At 37.7% G+C, this 5,000-nt stretch overlaps 1 non-coding gene across 1 annotated transcript in view; it reads left to right on the top strand.

The window, feature by feature from the left end:
* The first annotated feature begins 4,935 nt into the window (after positions 1-4,935).
* The window catches only part of LOC143176726 (small subunit ribosomal RNA), a 1,921-nt gene continuing 1,856 nt past the window's right edge, over positions 4,936-5,000 (top strand). The window contains exon 1 of the ribosomal RNA XR_013001237.1: positions 4,936-5,000. This exon is cut by the window's right edge and continues 1,856 nt beyond it. This is a non-coding gene — a ribosomal RNA (small subunit ribosomal RNA).

Genomic DNA, 5,000 nt, shown 5'->3' with positions numbered 1-5,000 from the left:
ACCGCAGGGACTTAGAAAAATTTCGGGTCGCCCCGTTCGACCTGCTGGCATTACCGCGCGGCCTGGACAGCCCGCTTCGACCGATACATTTTTTTCATTTTCAGAGAAAAAAAAATTTTTGTCAATTTTTTCAACCTTAAAAACGTTAATAAACTGCACTCTTATGCACGGATTAAGCATTGAAAAATTTTTAAAACATGTAATAAAAAAGTTTATTCTTGACCGTTCGGACTTAGAAAAATTTCGAGTACCCCGGATCGCCTGCTGGAATTACCGCACGGCCTGGACAGCCCGCATCGACCGATACATTTTTTCCATTTTCAGTGAAAAAAAAATTTTTGTCAATTTTCTCAACGTTAAAAACGTTAATAAACTGCGTTTTTATGAGTGGATTAAACATTGAAAAAATTTTGAAATATGTGATGAAAAAGTTTACTCTTGACCGTTCGGACTTAGAAAAATTTCGAGTACCTCGGATCGCCGGCTGGAATTACCGCACGGCCTGGACAGCTCGCATCGACCGATACATTTTTTCCATTTTCAGTGAAAAAAAAATTTTTGTCAATTTTCTCAACGTTAAAAACGTTAATAAACTGCGTTTTTATGCGTGGATTAAACATTAAAAAAATTTTGAAATATGTGATGAAAAAGTTTACTCTTGACCGTTCGGACTTAGAAAAATTTCGAGTACCTCGGATCGCCTGCTGGAATTACCGCACGGCCTGGACAGCCCGCATCGACCGATACATTTTTTCCATTTTCAGTGAAAAAAAAATTTTTGTCAATTTTCTCAACGTTAAAAACGTTAATAAACTGCGTTTTTATGCGTGGATTAAACATTAAAAAAATTTTGAAATATGTGATGAAAAAGTTTACTCTTGACCGTCGGGACTTAGAAAAATTTCGAGTACCCCGGATCGCCTGCTGGAATTACCGCACGGCCTGGATAGCCCGCATCGACCGATACATTTTTTCCATTTTCAGTGAAAAAAAAATTTTTGTCAATTTTCTCAACGTTAAAAACTGCGATAAACTGCGTTTTTATGCGTAGATTAAACATTGAAAAAATTTTGAAATATGCGATGAAAAAGTTTACTCTTGACCGTCGGGACTTAGAAAAATTTCGAGTACCCCGGATCGCCTGCTGGCATTACCGCACGGGCTGGACACCTCGCTCCGACGAATCGGTTTTTTCCATTTTTTTTGAAAAATAAATTTTTGTAATTTTTTTTAATGTCAAAAACGTTAATAAACGTCATGTTTACGCATGGATTAAACATTGAAATAATTTTAAAACACTTATTAAAAAAGTTGGTGTCGACCGTGGGACTTAGAAAAATTTCGGGAAGTCCGATTCGCCTGCTGGAATTACCGCACGGGCAGGACACCTCGCTCCGACGAATCGGTTTTTTCCATTTTTTTTGAAAAATAAATTTTTGTAATTTTTTTTAACGTTGAAAACGTTAATAAACATCATGTTTACGCATGGATTAAACATTGAAATAATTTTAAAACGCTTATTAAAAAAGTTGGTGTCGACCGTGGGACTTAGAAAAATTTCGGGAAGTCCGATTCGCCTGCTGGAATTACCGCACGGGCTGGACACCTCGCTCCGACGAATCGGTTTTTTCCATTTTTTTTGAAAAATAAATTTTTGTAATTTTTTTTAATGTCAAAAACGTTAATAAACGTCATGTTTACGCATGGATTAAACATTGAAATAATTTTAAAACACTTATTAAAAAAGTTGGTGTCGACCGTGGGACTTAGAAAAATTTCGGGAAGTCCGATTCGCCTGCTGGAATTACCGCACGGGCTGGACACCTCGCTCCGCCGAATCGGTATTTTCCATTTTTCTTGAAAAATAAATTTTTGTAATTTTTTTTAACGTTGAAAACGTTAATAAACATCATGTTTACGCATGGATTAAACATTGAAATAATTTTAAAACGCTTATTAAAAAAGTTGGTGTCGACCGTGGGACTTAGAAAAATTTCGGGAAGTCCGATTCGCCTGCTGGAATTACCGCACGGGCAGGACACCTCGCTCCGACGAATCGGTTTTTTCCATTTTTTCCGAAAAATAAATTTTTGTAATTTTTTTTAATGTTAAAAACGTTAATAAACTTCATGTTTACGCATGGATTAAACATTGAAATAATTTTAAAACACTTATTAAAAAAGTTGGTGTCGACCGTGGGACTTAGAAAAATTTCGGGAAGTCCGATTCGCCTGCTGGAATTACCGCACGGGCTGGACACCTCGCTCCGCCGAATCGGTTTTTTCCTTTTTTTCCGAAAAATAAATTTTTGTAATTTTTTTTAATGTTAAAAACGTTAATAAACTTCATGTTTACGCATGGATTAAACATTGAAATAATTTTAAAACGCTTATTAAAAAAGTTGGTGTCGACCGTGGGACTTAGAAAAATTTCGGGAAGTCCGATTCGCCTGCTGGAATTACCGCACGGGCAGGACACCTCGCTCCGACGAATCGGTTTTTTCCATTTTTTCCGAAAAATAAATTTTTGTAATTTTTTTTAATGTTAAAAACGTTAATAAACTTCATGTTTACGCATGGATTAAACATTGAAATAATTTTAAAACACTTATTAAAAAAGTTGGTGTCGACCGTGGGACTTAGAAAAATTTCGGGAAGTCCGATTCGCCTGCTGGAATTACCGCACGGGCTGGACACCTCGCTCCGCCGAATCGGTTTTTTCCTTTTTTTCCGAAAAATAAATTTTTGTAATTTTTTTTAATGTTAAAAACGTTAATAAACTTCATGTTTACGCATGGATTAAACATTGAAATAATTTTAAAACGCTTATTAAAAAAGTTGGTGTCGACCGTGGGACTTAGAAAAATTTCGGGAAGTCCGATTCGCCTGCTGGAATTACCGCACGGGCAGGACACCTCGCTCCGACGAATCGGTTTTTTCCATTTTTTCCGAAAAATAAATTTTTGTAATTTTTTTTAATGTTAAAAACGTTAATAAACTTCATGTTTACGCATGGATTAAACATTGAAATAATTTTAAAACGCTTATTAAAAAAGTTGGTGTCGACCGTGGGACTTAGAAAAATTTCGGGAAGTCCGATTCGCCTGCTGGAATTACCGCACGGGCTGGACACCTCGCTCCGCCGAATCGGTTTTTTCCTTTTTTTCCGAAAAATAAATTTTTGTAATTTTTTTTAATGTTAAAAACGTTAATAAACTTCATGTTTACGCATGGATTAAACATTGAAATAATTTTAAAACGCTTATTAAAAAAGTTGGTGTCGACCGTGGGACTTAGAAAAATTTCGGGAAGTCCGATTCGCCTGCTGGAATTACCGCACGGGCAGGACACCTCGCTCCGACGAATCGGTTTTTTCCATTTTTTTTGAAAAATAAATTTTTGTAATTTTTTTTAATGTTAAAAACGTTAATAAACTTCATGTTTACGCATGGATTAAACATTGAAATAATTTTAAAACGCTTATTAAAAAAGTTTACTCTTGACCGTGGGGACTTAGAAAAATTCCGGCTTGCACGGATTCGACCACTCTGTTTTTCGGAGTTTCTGAGAAAAATAAATTTTTGTAATTTTTTTCATTATGATTTCTGAGTTCTCCCAGTAGTTTAATGTAAGGATTAAGCATTTAAAAATTTTTAAATCGAATATTAAAAAAGTTTACTCTTGCAATTTTTGGAAAAAAAAAATTCTAAAAAATTTTTCTTTCGGTGGAAACTAACGTTTAATATGTACAATAACGATTTATCGAATAAAAATCGTATGTTAATATATGTTCGAATCGACCATAGTTTCAGCGGCTAAGTACCAGCAGCCCGGCCGGTTGGTCTGTACGCGCGGCAGTTTACCACCATAAGCGCCCGTGCTGAGCGGCCGGCGCCGCGGTCGTCGCGGCCGCCCGTTTGGTTACTATAAGAGAGCACGTCGGTTCGAGCGGACCGGTCGGCGCAGCGGCGGGCGAGCGGCTATTCTACGATCTCGGTCGAGAAGCAGTCGTTCAGCTCCTCGAGGTCCATTCCTCGACTGTTCTGTACCGCGTTCCGTTGCGAATTTTTCTCTACACAGCATGACCACGGGTCGGTGTCTCAGACCGAATGGCCCTTATGTGGTAAGCCCAGAATGTTGGGTTGGATACAACGTATATTCGTTATACTTGTACGACTCTCACATCAACTCTCAGAAACCCAAAAGGGGTTTTCTATCCGAGCGAAAATATATTTTTCGTATACAAAAATTTAATGGCAAAGACCAAACGAAATACTACACACAAAAAGGGGCGACGAACAAAAATTGTTCGAATGAAATATAATATATACATATAAAATTGAGGTGTCCTAAGAGAGAAATACATAAACTAAGAGGTATATATTATAAGAAATATATATTATTTCTGGGCAAAGAAGAGAGAACGAAAAGAAGAGTATGATCTTTAACGCGAGGGCCTCGACATGGGTACGCCTAGCATGGTTCGCGCTTTCTCGATATGTCCAGCATGTTAACGTACGCGGTCTTCGGACTTCGTGCGTTATGTCCGTGCTTACACGATGGAGAGCGCTCGAGCATACGTGCTTACAAACCTGAAAGTCGATGTGACATCCGAGATTCTTTTTCTTCTAAAAAGATCTCGGAGAGATACACGGGAGAGTTTGAAATTTTTGGAGGTCCTCCTGATGTATATGCGCGGATATACCCATGTGGTAATTCGTGCGGAGTTGGTAATCTAATAGTGGAGCGAAATTTACCAACTCGAAAGAGAAGAGAGAAGAGAGAAGAGAGTAGAGAGAAGAGAGAGGAGAAAGAGAACTGTCTTAAAGACGAGAAAAAGTATCGTCGATCCGACTCTTAAGGGGAGAGAGTCGGCGACTAAGATATATATATACATACATATTTTTGCTTCGTATGATGAAAATTTACTCGAAGCTCCCTGGTTGATCCTGCCAGTAGTCATATGCTTGTCTCAAAGATTAAGCCATGCATGTCTCAGTA

This window comes from Nomia melanderi, unplaced genomic scaffold, assembly GCF_051020985.1.
Source record: "Nomia melanderi isolate GNS246 unplaced genomic scaffold, iyNomMela1 scaffold0770, whole genome shotgun sequence".
Taxonomy (NCBI): Eukaryota; Metazoa; Arthropoda; class Insecta; order Hymenoptera; family Halictidae; genus Nomia; species Nomia melanderi.
Note: the sequence above shows the minus strand (reverse complement) of the source record. Positions and strands in the feature narration are given on the sequence as shown.